Source organism: Gossypium arboreum, chromosome 1, assembly GCF_025698485.1.
Source record: "Gossypium arboreum isolate Shixiya-1 chromosome 1, ASM2569848v2, whole genome shotgun sequence".
Classification (NCBI taxonomy): Eukaryota; Viridiplantae; Streptophyta; class Magnoliopsida; order Malvales; family Malvaceae; genus Gossypium; species Gossypium arboreum.
In genome coordinates this window covers 81,413,524-81,432,099 of record NC_069070.1, presented here as the reverse complement: position 1 = coordinate 81,432,099, position 18,576 = coordinate 81,413,524, and positions in this window count along the sequence as shown.

Genomic DNA, 18,576 nt, shown 5'->3' with positions numbered 1-18,576 from the left:
CTTAATACGATCACAGCTTATCATAATACCTGCCTTTGATTGAAAAAAAATGGCTTAGTCCTCTTAGACCGCCGACTAAGATTGACCACGCGTCCCTTGTAAAAAATTTGCGTCACTAGCGAAATGCATTCGTACAATTGCTAAAACCCGTGAGTCAGATCAACCTATACTAATTATAAAAACATAAAACCTCAGAATAGGGGAAGAAAAATGTAATCAATCAAAGAGGTAATCAATTGAGCCAGGGAGAAGAAGAAGAGAATCAGTCAAGACTAAGGCTAAAAACCGATAGGGTCAGAAAAGAGGGTATTCGGCAACAAAAAGTATCAAGGGAAAATGGTTGTCAAAGAATAGAGGGAGAAGAACAAAAATCGAAATAGTCCCAAAATGAAAGTATTCGAAAGCACTAGCCAAAAAACAAAAGATACCAAAAGACTTCCTAGCACAATTCTGCTTCAGAAACAAAGAGTGAGAAGAACTGCAATTTTGGAAAAAACCCGAAATGAAGTGACCAATTACTAACACATAGTCAAATTCTTGAGTGGCCAAAGCCATGTTCGGCTACAACTCCTTCACTTTCAAATCCCACGAAATCCTCCTAATATCACTCCACCATTATCTCTTTAACCACTGAATTCAAACTCTCCTCAACCAGCAGTATTTCAGTCAACTTCCACCTCTCACACGGTAAGAGGAGCAAAATAAAACACTTCTTGAGCACAGCGGGACTCGAACTCAAGACCCTTAATAGTAGCAGCACGCCACTATCCCCTGGACCAGTAGGCTTTTTATGATATGATTTACCTATATTTATTTAAGAAGCCTACTGACCAAAGACAGGGTTTATTCAAGTAAGCATGTATTTATGCAACTTAACATACAAAAATAAATACCTAGATTTTGGGGCGTTACAACACTACAACAATCTCAAAAAAGTAAAAATTATAAAAAATCGAGCTAAATTACATACCTTAATTAAGCATGCATATAACTGAACCCTTAACTTTTTATTTCTTTTCTTTCTTACAACATTCGGCCATTTGAGAATATGTAACACCACAAACCCGGCCTAGACGTTACGGCCGAATTCGGTGTGTCACATTACCTACCACTAACCAAGTTACCTAGTTTACTAAAGTTTGGGTGAGCTTTGCAAAAACCATTAATGAAGTTTTAAGAGAAATCTTCCAATTTACTAGTGTGAGTCTTATCCATTATCGATTGTTAAGGGTTTAGAAAAACGTGACTTTTGTTGCACCTTGAAAAGTTTAGTTTTGAAGACGTTTGATTGTCGTGTCAGTTTGAAACAAGTAATTTTTGATAAACCCAGAGTTAACCAATTTCAAGGAATCAATTTAAGTGATGTGAATCTCAAGTCGAAAACAATTTAAGTAATTTAAAAACCCAAAATAAAAATAATAGGGCGGCCTTATTACAACTTTAACAAAAATAGAAATAATCCAAAAATAAATGTGAAATTTAATAGGAAGCTACTTGAAACTTATTTAAAACCAGAAATTTAATCTTCGTGGCCACTCTGAATCCCTTGACTCAAGTCCACCAACTAGGGCTCACCTGCAAGGATGGAAGAGAAAGGGGGTGAGTTTGGAAATTCGGTGTATATGGAAAACCCATCCAAAGCCCAAGTCAGCTCAAGCCCATTGGGCCTAAACCCTATTTAGATAATCATGATCTTGGTCAAGCCCTTTTCGAATCGATAAAGCGGGCCTTAGCCCTTTTTAGATAACAAGATGGCCCATAAGCCCATTCGAGCAGTACAGACATATTCGTGTATACAAGCCCAACCCAGCCTATAACCAACCACTACACTCCACTCGTACCAGCCCTCCACTCCATGTGGGGAATAGCTCAACCCACCCACCCTACACTCCACGATTTTGCAAAGATAGCTCAGATATCGATAAGTTGAGGCAAAGCCTCCGATCGTGGTCAAGCCACTTTCAGTACTTCCTCCATCAATAACCCAATCCCATGCTTGAGATAATAATAACATGGCATGCGATAAATAGTGTGATCAAACATGCATTCAGTCAACCTTAACCCTAAGGGTATATCGGTAATTTTGCTCTAGGGGTAAAGCGTAAACTTTCCACCTATAAAGGTATTTGATACTTTTATCGGTTTTAAGGGTTCTCATAAATGTTACGGTCCTTACTAGCCCATTTGTCATTGCGATAATTTATTTATCTTAATTTCACAGTTTTAGCCATTGGGCCCTAAAACCCCTAATGGGCCCTACAGTGTCCATTAGCAATTTAAGCCTATTTAACTCAAGTTTTATGACCAGTTTACTGATTTAAGTAGTTTCGATTCTACAGTCTAACAGAACATACTTATTGCCTATTTTTTTATATTATATATTTTATTATTTTTTTATTTATTAACCCGTATGAGCCCGTAAGCTTATTGGCCCCAGTTTTAGCCTATTGAGGCCCAATTACCGAAGTGCATGAAATTTCACACATGACAAACTTACTACTTTGGGATTTTAGATCTAATGATTTCTACACGTCTTGTGAGCACTCGCACACTCACAAGCCCACGAAATGCCAAAATTTCAGCATTTCGGCTTTTGCCGAATTGAACTATGAGAGGGTGTTCGATACACACCTGTTTCGCGACGACTGCTAAGATCCCATGTTTGGCATGGCCTAGCGCACGGCCTCGAACACAGGCATGTATGGCCATTTTTAAGGCACACGGGCTAGCCACACAGGCATGTGTGTTAGCCGTGTGACCCAAGTTAGAGAGTTCCATGGGGTTGGACACAGGCTGGGACACAACCATGTGCTCCCATTTCGAATGTCCACAAGGCCCATGACGCGAGTGTGTCTATTGGCTATGTGAGAGACACGACTAGACCACACGGGCATGTGTCCCCTGCTTTATGCTGAAATTTCCTAAGATATCGGTTTAGGCTCGAACCAACTTGAGTGCAGGTTTAGGGCCTCGTAGGCTTAAACTAGGGACATATTGATTGAGATTGAATGATAATTATACGAAATGTGGAAATGTATGCATAGTAAATGTTTAATTATTTTATATGCCCAGTAATGCTCCGTCACCCTATTCCGGCGTTGAATACGAGTGAGGGGTGTTATACGTTTAATTGCTAAAATCTCTATAAAGAGATGATGCTAGCCGTGGGGAATGGAAAATGCTTAAGAGAATTGAGAATGATGGAAGATGAGGGATGAGGGATGATGGATGAGGGATCAAATGAGGTCTTATTTATAGGTGAAGAGAGGGGGGTAGTTTTCTAAAAATAGAGAGGTTTAGTCTCTTCAAGCTTTTCCAATGAGTGGCCGGCCATGCTGAGTGGATTTTGAGTTGAATTTTGCTTGATTTTTAAGCAATTTAAAGGCCATAACAACTCAGGAATGAGACTCGGTCAAATGTAAATCTTTGGGTATATCTCTAATTTCTTCAACATTGGAAAGACCTTGTATAATTAAACCAAAAAGTGGTTTATGTGGACAGCCATGTGTAGCCGAAATTGGGTTGACTTGGTCTTCAATTTGGACTATTTTTGTAATCCAACAAAGCTATCAACCTGTCCAAAATAAATGAATAAATTAAAGGACCAAAGAATAAAATAATTAATTAATTAAAACCCAAATTATTAATGAAATATTTTAAAATGAATTATTAAATATAATTTTATATTTTATTATTTAATTTAATCATGCATGGCCCATTTATGTTTTAAAATATAATATGTTCAAATAAACATAAAATAAGCCATTTTATGCATGAAAACTATATAGTAAAGCATAAAATCACATTTGAATAATTTCTATGTCCTAATTTCATATTTTCACATATTTCATTAATTTATTAAACAATTACTTAGTTTTAACAACGAATTTAAGTAAAAAGGTGATAAGTTGCTACGAAAAATCCTATATATTTTTTAGTTTACAGTGACCACACGCCCGTGTGGCATCGACAGAACAATTTTCGGCTTTTGTCGAAGTCTCATTTTTTGCATTTTTGGTACACACTTGGTATCGATTTGATGTGAAAACTATCTCAAGCCTTACAAGACCTAAAAACAAAGTACCCAACATCGGTTTAGTAGATTGGTTAACAAGTTTGACACAAGAATCGACAAGGAGCTAACTTACCACTGACGCCAAAATGCCTCTAATGTGCACTAAACCGCTAAAATGCAATTCCCCATTACATAATCTTCACCTAAACACTAAATCCATCAATAAATCTCCCCAGACTATCATCACAAAAATCTCAAACCAAAAAATCAACGACAATAGAGTTCTACTTACAACACCAAAAAGAGAATACGACAATTCCAACAGTACGATTGAACAACGGGTTCATGAGTTGAAACAAAAGAAAATAAAAGAAGAGAGTTGCAGAGATGGAGGAAAAACACGTCAGGGAGGGGAAAACAGAGGAAAATCTAACGTGAGTTTCTTTGTAGGAGAGAGAAAACCTGAAAAATAATAAAGAAAATAAAAATAATAGATAACCCAAATCCCTTAATTTACTCCCTACTATCCCACTAAAATCCCACTTCCCAAAATCCCATTCTATCAAGACTCTATCAAGAAACATTAAAAAAAGATTAACATTCACGCTCACGCAGAGATTTGAACACAAAACCGCCAACACACTAACTCCCTTACCACTCGAACCAGTAGGCTCATTTTGATATGAATTTACAAGCAATTTAATATAAGCCCACTGAGCAAGGATAAGGCTTGGATCCAAAAATAAAAAAATTGATAGAAGTGGGACTTGAATCCAAGACCTCTCACACACACCCAGAACATTTAACCACTGAAGCAGATTGTAACAGCTCGTTTTAGTCAAATCAGAATAGTGGTTTTAGGGCCACAAATCTAAGGTCAAAATATTTATTTTATTATTATTATGAGTTCTATAGCATGAATATATGATTGTGTGAAAGTTTCGTTTAGAAATTTTATCGTTTGAATGCTTAATTCGGTAAAAAGGACTAAATCGCGTAAAGTGTAAAAGTGAAGTTCTATTAGCTAAAAGTGTTTAATAGTTATAGAACCTTAAATTTAAGTTCCTTAAGTTGAAATTAGATCATTAATAGCAATATTTGACATATATGGACATAAATTAAGGTGTTTTAAATGATTTTATATAAGGCTAATATAGTAATTCATTAAATAAAGGTTAAATTATTAAAACAAAAGACAATTTTTCATTCATCTTTCTTCTAACTGAAGTTAAGAAAGAAAAGAAGCCATGGATAAGCTTTGAAGGTTAAGTGATTTTTTACCCAATTTTTAGTGATTTTTAAGTTTTTGAGTTCGTTGTAGCTCAATCTATCTAGCCCATACCTTTGATTTCAAAACTGTTAACATTTGTGAGAGTTGCCATTGATGTATATATGTGTTCTATGATGATTTATGATGAATTGTGCATGTTTGATGATAGATATACAAATTTAGTTAAGTGATTTTTAGTGAAAATGCAAAATAGGGATTAAATTGATAAATGTGTAAAGTTGTGGTTAAAATGTGAAATAAATTAAAAATATAGTTTGCTAGGGGCATAATAGTAATTCGGCTAGCATGGTTATATTTGAAATTTCATTAATTTGTGATTTTCTGAAATAAGGACTGTAACACCCCTAACCCGTGTCCGTCGCCGGAATGGGATTAAGAGGCATTATTAGAAAGATACAACTTTCATACATTCATATAGTCACTTAAATCATATGCGAAGGTATACATTTGAAACTTCAGTTAACAATTCTTGAATCATTTACACATAGTACAAAACAATTTTTATTAAACTCACATATAATCAACTTGTTAGCTTATAACCTGAATTTCTATTCATATGGTCCATTTCTAATACATTATCTGAATATTAAAACATACTAAATACATATGCATTGTTCAATGTCAACTTTCATTTTTCTTTATTACTATATACACATATAAAATTTCTTATAATCAAACCATTATGTCAATCATCACATATTAAACAATCCACAAACCATTTCAAATCATAATTTCCAAATCAAACATACCGAAATTTAAAGGCCAACATCATGACAAAATTTCAAATACATGATCAATTCATTTGCTCAACTATTCGGCCACCAAGATTAATCATATATGTAATACAAATTATGCCATTCAACCACAAGCATAAATAAACCATTTTCTAATCAAAACAAAGTTGATCATTTCACAACCAATGATTTCATAAGCCTAATTCATAACTAAACCTATGACCACTCGAATATAATCATGCATTTAATTCACTTAATAACTAGTCATATAACCATTACAACATGTTTATAATATACTAACGAAATCAAATCAATTTAAACTAAGTTATAAGTACAAATGCCGAATCCAATCATGCTAATTACACATACTGTGCATTATACCAAAATATAACCCAATACCAACTTACTTTATTTCAATTCGGGTAGTAAAGTTAATCACAAAAATCATACAAATTTTATATACTTTGTAATAAATCAAAAGATCACTTAATAAGCTAATATATAAATATACATCATATTGAGCATTTTATTTGCCTAATCATATGACCAACATTGCAACATATATGCCATATATTAAATTTATAAACATGACTAATTTATAAGTCATACATATCAATACTCGACTAAATCATATAACCAAAACACCATACAAACATGTCATGGAATATACTTACCATAATATAGTTTATCTCATGTCAATTTAATAAATCATCAATATAACTTAATAACACACATATATATATACACCATGAAATACACTTCCACGTTGAAATAAGGCATAGCCACAAACACACAAACTTTAACCTTATCAAACTCAAATATTCACACTTCACTTATTATAAATTCGAATACATGAATCATAATTTCAATTTTAGAAATAATTATACCTGATTAATCATGTATCATAAAAGATCACATTTCAAAATTCCAACTAATTCAATTCGAACATACATCAAAATCCAATTGAACATGTTCCATAATTGCTAATTTTGAACCTAACTTACATACATCAAAGCCATGTAGACATATTTAACACTTTCATTATTCAATTCCCTTTATATAATACAATAATAACATTTTTATAATTAAACCATTACTATCAAATATAATACATAACCAAAACATTTGAACCATGAATAACATAACAAGCATAATTCATACTTATTTATATACCATGGCTGATTCCAAACAAACCACATCCAAAATCACAATCAAACATAACCATAATTCAATCAAAACTTGAAACGGAACTTAACAAATAAACAAGCCATTTTCGCATGGCTTATATAAATACACATACCAAAATCATCATATCCAAAAATAATCTAGCCTATACATGCCATAGGTTAGAAATTCAACTTATAAAATACCGAAAATAGTCGATAGTGTGATAAGCTTCTCTAATGATTCCCAAGTCTGTAACTAGTCTCCAAAATCTATAAGACAGAAGCAAACACACACAAAGAGTAAGCTAACATAGCTTAGTAAGTCATAAGCAAATAAAACATTTAATCACATTTATAATTTAATTTAACTAAACTAAAATAAGCCATTATAAATTCACGTAAAACATATACTTTTATATATAAACTTTATGTTGGCGAATATACAAATATCTATTATCAAAATATCATTCAATTTCAAGCCATAATATTATTATATAAGCGGATATATATAAACTTATATGCATATACTCATTAATCATCTCATAATTCACATTTTATAATCATAAAACTGAAAATAACCATTCATATATGTTTGCACATAGATTACAAATATGATATCACTTATATATAACCTTTTGCTGAATATACTTTTCATGTACACTTATATTTTCATTTGCATTATATATAATTTGTATCAAATATCAAATAACAAAATTACCTTATTTTCAAATAGATAGTCAACTATCTCATACCTAATCACTTTAGCTCGATTTACACATTCGATCATACTTATCATTGCCTGTTGAACCATTCGGAATTGAATAGGATACTCGGATAATCACACATATTGTACAATGCCAACGTCCCAGTCGTGGTCTTACATGTTTTCACATATCGATGCCACTGTCCCAAATAGGGTCTTACTCACACACATATATCGGAATCACATATCGATGCCAACATATTAAACGTGGTCTTACTCGCATACATATGTCAAAATCACATATCGATGCCAACGTATTAAACATGGTCTTACTCGCACACATATATCGATGCCATGGTCTTACTCATACATCAAATATCAGAATCCTATGTCATGACATATGTATCCTAGCTATTCCTAAGGTTCATACGGGGCTTTCGGACGTCATAACTCGGTTAAAATGAAATTGTAAATATAGCTCCCTAGCATATACACATTCGGCTAACAACATATATACTTCACATAATTCATTTCAGCATAATAAGATCATAATTATTTATAATAAACAACATCTATTTGCTTATAAACTTACCTCAGAAAATGATAATTGGAATGGAACGACTAATCGACAACTTTAGTTTTCCTTCGATCCAGATTCAATTTCTTTAGTTCTTGATCTAAAGATATTCAAATTAAACTAATTCAAACATAAATCTATTCAATTTAGTCCAAAAACACATAAATAGGCAAATTACCATTTTACCCTGACATTTTACACTTTTTACAATTTAGTCCAAATTGCACAAAACACAAAACATGCAAAATTTGAATAAACTATGCTTAAGCCAAACATTCCTTATGTTCATACAAGTCCATACATTTCATTTATTTCACATTTTAGTCCCTCAATTTATTATTTTTGTAATTTAGTCCCAATTACTCAAAATCATCAAAAATTCCAATAAAAAACATGTTAATCCAAAACATATATTTCATATTTCATCAAGTAACATCACAAAACTCAAATATTCATCAATGGAATAACCTAAAATATTCATCAAAATAAAAAATTTCAAGCATGGGCTTTGCACATTACATTGCAACGATATAAAAAACATAAAAATTATAAAAAACCGATCTAGTTACATACCTTGATTGAGCTTATTAAATGGTCGAACCCTAAGCTTTGTTTCTTCTTTTCTTTTTTTATGTTTCGGTCATGAGAAAAGATGAAGAACATGGATTTTAATTATGGTGTATTATATCATAAATATGTTATTAACTATTTTACAGATTTAGCCTTTTAAATTTAATTAGAAAACCATATAAAACATGTCCAAAACCGTCCACTCATATATTCAATGGCCTAATTGCATCTTAAATGCTTCATATTAATAAAACAAGTTCAATTCGGCCCCTACATATTTAACCACCAAATTTTTATTTTACGCGATTAAGCCCTTTTTATTAAATCGGCACTCAAACGACAAAATTAAAACACGAAAATTTCACAGATATAAATTCACACATAATAAACATAGAAAATAATTTTAAATGATTTTTCTGACTCAGATTCATGGTCTTGAACCACCATTACAAATAGGGTCTAAATTGGTTTGTTACAACTCTCCCCCTTAGGGATTTTCGTCCCCAAAAATCTTACCGATGAATAGACTCGAATAATGTTCTTTCGTTGCATCTTTCTTACTCAATGTCAATGGTAAACCAGCTACAAAATCCATAGTGACTCTATCCCATTTCCACTTAGGTATTATGATCGGCTGAAGCAATCTAGAAGATACCTGATGTTCAACTTTTACTTGTTGAAAGACTAAACATTTCGAAACAAAATCAGAAATGTCTTGTTTCATACCATGCCACTAGTAAAATTGTTTTAGATCATTATACATTTTCTTACCACCCTACTGAACAGATAATCGACTAGTATGAGCTTCATTTGAAAATCATCTTGAAAATCATCTAAATCAACTCTGAATTTCTCGAAACACATATTCGATTTCTGAACCTCATACAATATTCAATATCAACTCGAAACACTAAATCAACATTCAAATCACATTAGCCCTACTTTGCTAACAATTTTTTATCAACTTTCTAAGCCTCATAAATCTGTTGAATATGTAACGGTCTTACTTTTAAGTCGGCCATAATCGCACCATCATCAGACATAGTCATATGCGCATTCATTACTGATGGTCGCTAAAACTAACTAAAAATTTGACTAAGGCAAGTGCACCTATCGAACAGTAGTAAAGTTATGCTGAGACCAGAAATATCGTATCCACGAGGACTAAAAGTCTAGTAATTACTATCTTTTTATTATCTAGCCTAACAATTAAGAGAATTTTTAATCTAAAACTAATTATCTAAGATTGCGAAAGAGATTAAAGTTGGAAAATACTTTTGGAAAACCAATGGAGAAGACAATACCCAAGGAAGAATTCACCTACACTGTGCTTCTTACCTCTGAAGTAGACGATTTATTCACTTGACTTAATCCGTAGGATTCCCTGATTTATGTTAATATCTCTCTCGAGACTAAAAACAAATGACTCTAGGTTGATTAATCGAAATCGCATTAACTTAATCTATGGATTCCCTTATTAGATTTGACTCTAATGTGGCAGATTTATGTCGTCCTATCTCTAGGATTGCATGCAACTCCGTTTAATTATGAACGATCTACTCTTAAATAGGGACTTTTGCTCTACTGAATAAGCACATGAAGAACCTGAATTAATATCCTGAAATATTAAAGCAAGGGTTAAACTCAGAATTAAGAATAAGAACAAGTATTTATCATATAATTCAAATAGTAATAAGAGTCGTCTTAGGTTTCATCTCCCTTAGGTATTTAGGGAGTTTAGTTCATAATAATCGAAAAAATCTCAAAAATTGGAAAACAACTAAACATAAAGAAACCCAAAGAACTTCTAGGAAATTGGATGGAAATCTTCAGTCTTGATGTAGATCCTCCTTTTGAGCTGATCCCGGTGGCCGTTCTCGAGTATTTTCTACCTTCTGTTCTCCGTGTCCCTTTAATCATCTTTTAGGGTGTTTATATAGACTTTGGAATGCCCAAATTAGCCCAAAATTAGCCTTTTCCAAGTAGAATTAGACTTACTCTCGATAAGGACATGGTCGTGTGCCATGCCCATGTGAAGGTGCTCAGGCCGTGTGCAATTCTGACTTGATTTAATGTCGACACGGCCATGACACACGGGCGTGTGGTCTACCCTTGTGTCACACACGAGCATGTGGATTACCCGTGTGGAAGCGCCTAGGCCGTGTGCCACGCTAAATTAGGCCCATTTTGTTCAATTTTGGCCCGTTTCTTGCTCTTTTCGCCTTCGTGTGCTCACCTAAGTGTAAAACATGAATATAAAGGATTAGGAACATCAAATTCAATAAAACCAAGGAAAAATTATCCATAAATATGCCAAGCATGGGGTAAAAATATGTATATATTACGGTTTATCAATTACACGTAAAGCAAATAGTGATTTTTGGATTAGAACATCTGCAACAACATTATCCTTTTCCATATGATAGTCTATCACAAGCTTGTAATATTTTAACAGCTCTAACCATCGACACTGTCTTAAATTCAGATCTTTCTGAGTTATCTAGTATTTCAGGCTTTTGTGATTAGAATGAACATGACAGTTTTCACCGAATAGATAATAACACCATATTTTCATTGCAAACACAATAGCTTCCAATTCCAGTTTGTGTGTTGAATAGTTCTTTTCATGCAGCTCTAACTTTCTTGATGCATATGTTATGAATTTGCCTTCTTGCATTAATTCACAGCCCAAACCATTTAAAGATGCATCACTATAGAAAATAAATTCTTTACCCGATTCTGGTTGAACTAGTACTAGAGCTTCGATCAAAAGGGCATTCAACTAATCAAAACATTTCTGACCTTTCGAACTTAACATCTTTATGTAATAGCTTTGTTATCGGAGTTGAAATCATAGAGAAACCTTTCACGAACTGTCTATAATAACCAACATGTCCTAGAAAACTTCAGTCTTCTGAAACATTTCTTAGACGTTTCCAATCAAGCATAGATAAAATTTTACTTAGACCAATCCGAATACCCGATGCTAACATAACATGTCCTAAAAACTAACTTCACGTAACCAAAACTCATATTTGTTGAATTTTACGTACAACTATTTATCTCGCAAAGTCTGTAATACAAATCTTAGATGTTCGGCATGTTCAGTTTCATCACGGAAATAGATCAATATGTCATCTATGAACACAACCACAAATTGATTCAGATACTGTGTAAAAATTCGATTCATCAAATCCATAAAAAATAGCAGGTGCATTAGTAAGTTTGAAAGGCATAACCAAAAACTTATAGTGTCTGTACTGCATTTGTAAAGCAGTCTTTGGCACATCAGAGTTTTTAACTTGCAACTGATAATAACCTGATCTCAAATCTATCTTTGAAAACACTGTAGTCCCTTTCATTTGATCAAACAGATTGTCAATCTGTGGCAACAGATATTTATTCTTTATAGTCACCTTATTGTGTTGTTTTAAGTCAATACACATTCTCATAGTTCTGTCTCTCTTTTTCACAAATAAAATTGGTGTACCCCAGGGAGACGAACTCGGTCGCGTGAAACCTCTATCTGTCAACTCTTGCAACTGAGCTTTCAATTCTTTTAATTCAGTAGGTATCATTCTGTATGGATCTATCGATATCAGAGTCGTCCTCAGCACTAACTCAATACCAAACTCTAATTCTCAAATAACTGGCAAACCTTATAATTCTTTAAGAAACACATCCGAATACTTGCATACAACTGGTACTGATTCAATCTTTCTTTCGGTCACTTTACTATCAAGCAAATACGCAAAGTAAGTTTTACAACATTTTCTCACATACTTCTGAACTTGCATGAAGATATCATTTTCGGCAAACTATTCAAATCATTAAACTCAATCCAATTAATCTCATCATTTAGGTATCTCAAATCAATAGTCTTTCATTTGTAGTTCACAATAGCATCGTGCAAAGTCAACCAATCCATACTCAAAATTCTATCAAAATCGTCGAATGGTAACAACATTAGATCAACCGAAAAACATGAATCTCGAACTATCAATGGACAATTCTTACATATTTTATCAATCAGAACACACCGACCCAAAGGGTTCGATATTCTAATCACAAACTTAGTAGAATCTACAAGAAAAGTCTTACTGGATACTAAGGTTTCACATATATAAGAATTATTCAAACCAGAATCAATCAATGCAATTACACTAGTATCGTAGAGAGTGAATATACCAGTAATAACATCTGAGGTTGAAATTTAATGGTCGCTAAACTAACTAAAAATTTGACCTACGGCAAGCGAACCTATCAAACAGTAGTATAGTTATGGTAAGACCGAAAATATCATATCTACGAAGACTAAAAATACTAGTAATTACTATCTTTTTATTATCTAGCCTAAGAATTAAAGGGTGTTTTTAAACTAAACTAATTTTCTAAGATTATGTCAGAGATGAAAGTTGGAAAATACTTTAGAAAAACCAATGGAGAAGACAATACCCAAGAAAAAATCCACCTAGACTTCACTTATTACATTTGACTTAGACAATTTATTCACTTGACTTATTCCGTAGAAATTCTTGATTTAAGTTAATATCCTTTTCGAGACTAAAAACAACTGACTCTAAGTTGATTAATTGAAATCTCTTTCTAATTAAAACCTCTATTGTTGCATTAACTCAATCTATAAATTCCCTTATTAGATTTGACTCTAATCTAGTAGATTTATGTCATCTTATCTCTAGGATTGCATGCAACTCTGCTTAATTATGGATGATCTACTCTTAAACAGGGACTCTTCCTCTACTGAATAAGCACATCAAAAACTTGAATTAATATCCTGGAATATTAAAACAAGGATTAAAATTCACAATTAAGAATAAGAACAAATATTTATCATATAAATCAAAGAGTAATAAGATTCGTCTTAAGTTTCATCTCCCTTAGGTATTTAAGGAGTTTAGTTCATAATAATAATGGAAAACATCTCAAAGTTTAGAAAACAACAAAACATAAAGAAACCCAAAGAACTTCTAGGAAATTGGATGGAAATCTTCAGTCTTGATGTAAATCCTATCTCCGAGGTGATTCTGATGGCTATTCTCGAATATTTTCTGCCTCCAACTCTCTGTGTTCCTTTAATCCTCTTTTAGGGTGTTTATATAGCCTTTATAATGCTTTAAAACTCTCAAACGTAGCCTTTTCTGAGTAGAACTAAACTTGGGCTCGACAGGAACACGGCCGTGTGCCACGCTCGTGTGCAAGTGGTCAAACTATGTGTAATTCTGAGTTTGTTTCTAGTCGACAAAGCCATGACACATGGGTGTGTGTACTACCCGTGTGCCTCACACAGGCGTGTTTACCCGTGTGGGAGTGCCTAGGTCGTGTGAAACACTGATTTATGCCCATTTGGCCTGTTTTTGGCCCGTTTCTTGCTCTTTTTCCTATTCTAAGCTCTCCTGAGTATAAAACATGAAATTAAAGGATTAGGAGCATCAAATTCACTAAAACTAAGGAAAAAATCATTCATAAATATGCCAAGCATAGGGTAGAAATATGTATATATTACAGTTTATCAAAACTGTAACGCCTCAAAATCTAGATTTTATTTTTGTATGTGGTGTTGTGTAATTGCATGTCTGCTTCAGTGGTTAAGTGTCCTGGAGAGTTTTGAAAAAGTCCTGAGTTCAAGCCTTGGCTTGTACAAAATTTTGTGTTTTGCTTGAATTAACCCTGTCTTTAGTCAGTAGGCTTCTTAAATAAATATGGGTAAAGTATGACATAAAAAGCCTGCTGGTTCAGGGGATAGTGGCGTGTTGTTGCTGCTAAAGGGCTTGACTTTGAGTCCCACTATGCTCAAGGAGTGTTTTATGTTGCTCCTTTTGTCGTGTGAGAGGTGGAAGTTGACTAAAATACCGCTAGTTGAAAAGAGTTTGAATTCGGTGGTGAGAAGGAAATGGAGGAGTGATATTAGGAGAATTTTGTGGAATTTGAGGTGTGGTGGAGTTGTGCCAAAATTGAGAAGTGGGCATAGGGATTTTCGGCTGAGTTAGCTATTCCCTGGAGCTTTCGATATTGTTTGCTTGTTGGGGTTCTTTTCTCTCCTTTCTTTTGTTGAGGTTTTAGCAAGTTGTGGTTCTTTTCATAAGGATTTTGTTACGAAAGCCGAGTGGTGGTTTCAAGTACCTTTTGGATTTGGTAGCTTTCAGTTTTGCTCTTCTCTCCAACCCTTTTGCTCACAGATTTTCTTCTGCATCACATTTTTTCCCAAACATTTTATTCCTTCTTGGCCGAATACTTAATTCCTTCCTATCTCTCAAACTTTTTCGATTTTAGCCTAGAGTGACCGATTCTGTTCTTCTGTCTTTTTCCTTCCTCTCCTAGTTGGCCGAATATTACTCTTTCACTTACCCTATTTGTGCTGACTTTTCCTTTTGCTTCTTTTCTATCAATCTTGGTAGTAAGTGTTGATATTTAGATGTTGTTTTCATCCTTTTCTCCTACTGCCGTATTTGTAGTTCTCATCTAACACCTTCTTTTCCGACCAACTATTGCTAGGAGTATGATTGCCCTAGTTCTTCCTTTGTTGTAGCAGCAATCTTTTTGGGGATAATGGACTAATTACTTCCCTATCTTATTTTCGGCTTTACACTTTTGGTAAGTGGTGGTACACTTGGTCCAATTTATGTGCGAATACTATTTTAGTTATTAAGTTCGTTTGGAACACAAGTAATCTCTAAAGGAGTTCATAATCGGTCTCGTGTATCGGTTTAAAGGTGGAATCTTTATTAGTTTGACTAATACAAGTATTAGTGAAAGCTCTGCGATAAGTAAGGGGAAGATGTTAACCCTATTGTCTTTGACTAATGGAGTATTTTGATTGAATGTAGGCTTTGGGCTCGTGGACTACTCACGTATCTTCGTTTAAGGTGTGTAATCACACTACTATAATCATAAATCGGCAAAAGCTGAAAAACATGACTAGTGTCGCTACACGAGCGTGCATTCGCACGTGTCGTGAATAGAAAGTACAAAATGTGGGTGTTTGATTGTAGAGGCCACCATGAGCAATTTCATGGATGTAACGCCCCAAATCTTAAGTGATTGAAATTGTATGTTATGTTCCATATTGGCTTGTTTGCTTTAATTGTTAAGTGCTCTGGGAAGTGTCTAAGAGGTCTTGAGATCAAGCCTGGGCATGAGCAAAAGTTTTGTTTTATAAGGAATTAACTGTCTCTAGTCAGTAGGTTTCTCAAATTAATTTGGTTCTTTCTTGGCATAAAGAGCCTACTGGTTAAGAGGATGAGTGGCATGTTGATGAGGCTAGGGGACAGAGGTTCGAAACCATGTGTGGGTGGTAGAGTGTTTTTATTTTGCTGCAAGTGTAGGGGAAGTGTTCTAGGTTGGCCGAAACTCTGAGGAGTTTGAATGGGATTCAAATTGGTAAGGTGAGAGATTGTAGGAGGGATTTGGGAGTGGATCGTGGGATGGGAGAGTGGTGGTGCCGAAATGGGATTCCTCTCAAACCATTCGGTTGCCTTAGGAGTCTCTAGCCATTTGGTCATTCCCCATTTGCCGAATTCTTTGAGGTCTTTTTTCGAATTTGTTTTACTGCTCTTTCTCCCTTCTGTTCTCTCAGTTGTTCGAGTTTTTGAGCTTGGATTAATTGACCACTTCTTTTCTCTGTCTTTCACTTACTTTGGCCAAACATTGTAAGGCTTACTTTGGGTTGTATTCTTCAAGTCTTTCTCTTCTTCCACCATTTCTTTTTGGGTCTATTGTGTTAACCGAGTATTGTTTCTCTTCTTTCCTTGATTCTTCTTTTTCTATTGTGTTGGTTGAACCCTTATGCCCCTTTGTTTTCCTCTTGCTAAAACCAAATACCCCTTTTCAATTGTGTCGACTTTTAGGCTTGGGTCTTGGCAGAATATTGGTTAGTCTTCTTCTCAGAAAATTTCAATTTCTTTCTCTGTGAGCCGAATGTATCCTTCTCACTCATTCTTTATTCCACCTTAATGATTGTCATTTAACACTGTGTTCTGCCGATTTTTGCTAGGGGCTCGATCTAAGTAGTCAAGGGGTTAGACGATCATTCTTTCCCAACAAGTGATATTTTCACTCGTGGTAAGTGCTTTAAGTGCTTGATATATTTGTATTGGGTTATAGATTCTTATGAATCGTTTAACTATTTCGTGTGAAGGTTAAAGCATTGGAGAGAACGTTGGTTTTGGAACTGAAAGAGTTTTGCAATTGTTTGATTGGTAAGTAGCGATAAATCGATTAAATTAATTTCAATACTATGGTTTTGGATTAACCACGAATATGGGCTAATAGTGGGATTGTTGTTAATCATAGGTTCTTTGATCTTGGAAGCGTTTCGACTACAATCTCATAACCGGTGTGTGCAACACTACCATTAGGTGTGAAACGGCAAAAGCTGAAAAGTTGAAAAGCCAAAAAGTTGGTTGTCGACACCACACAGGCGTGTGGCCGCCCGTGTGGCATGCTGTGTGACAAAACATGGCTGTGAGATTGGCGAGAAGGCCATGAGCAATTTCATGGACTAAAACGGTTTGGGCCATTTTGGGTTGAATTGGGCCGTATGGGCCCAATGAGCTTGTGGGCTCTACACAAGAAAATCGCACAAAACTGTGGTAAATATTGGGCCAGGCTATGTAAACCACATGGCTAAGGCCATTTCTAAGCTATGTGGGCCATACGAGAGTGTGGGCCTATATGGGCCCGCAATATGGGCCGTGGGCCCATCTTCACTGATTGTTTGATAATGTTGCACGAGTCTCCCATGACGACTGTGGACCTACTGTTGGGTTAGTAAGTGTACCTAGACCCTTATTTTTTTAAATGGCTGATATACCCCTATGTGATGTATGGCTGTTTGAGCATGCCACCGGTATTGTATATACATTTATATTATCTTGCATTGCATGGGGTGGGATATATGATTTTGGAGGAAGTGTACTGAAAGGCTATAAGCCTATTACTGGTAGCCCTGCTGCAAATACTATTTTAGTGCCACAACCAGTACTACTTGGAGTGTAGGGTTGGGTGCATCAATTTTATCCCCACATAGCGTGTGGGGTTGGTACGGAGATGGTTTGTAGAGGCTAGACCCAACTGATACAGTAATGGGCTCAGGCCCCATTGATACAGTTACTCAAATGGGCTCTGGCCCAGACTGCCACTGTTAGTGAAATGGGCTAAGGCCCTAACTGAGACTAAAAGGGCTTAGGCCCAAATTGTGTTTGCTCTGATTGACTGCTGTTATGGGATAACGCACTGAGTTTCATAAACTCACCCATCTGTTAACTGTGCAGGTAATCCCCAGACTTAGGCGGATCAGTGTGACAGAAGACTCAACGGTAACCACTTGTCTTATTTACCTTTTTATTAATTTATGTTTTGGTTTTATTTGGGGTTTTCTTTATGTAATAAGGCCTCTTGGGTGTTTAATTTTAATTTGGTATTTTATTTTTTTCATTGGATTTATATCTGCTAGCAGTAGGATAGTAGCATGACTTCAAAAGTCAAACGTTTTCAAAAACAC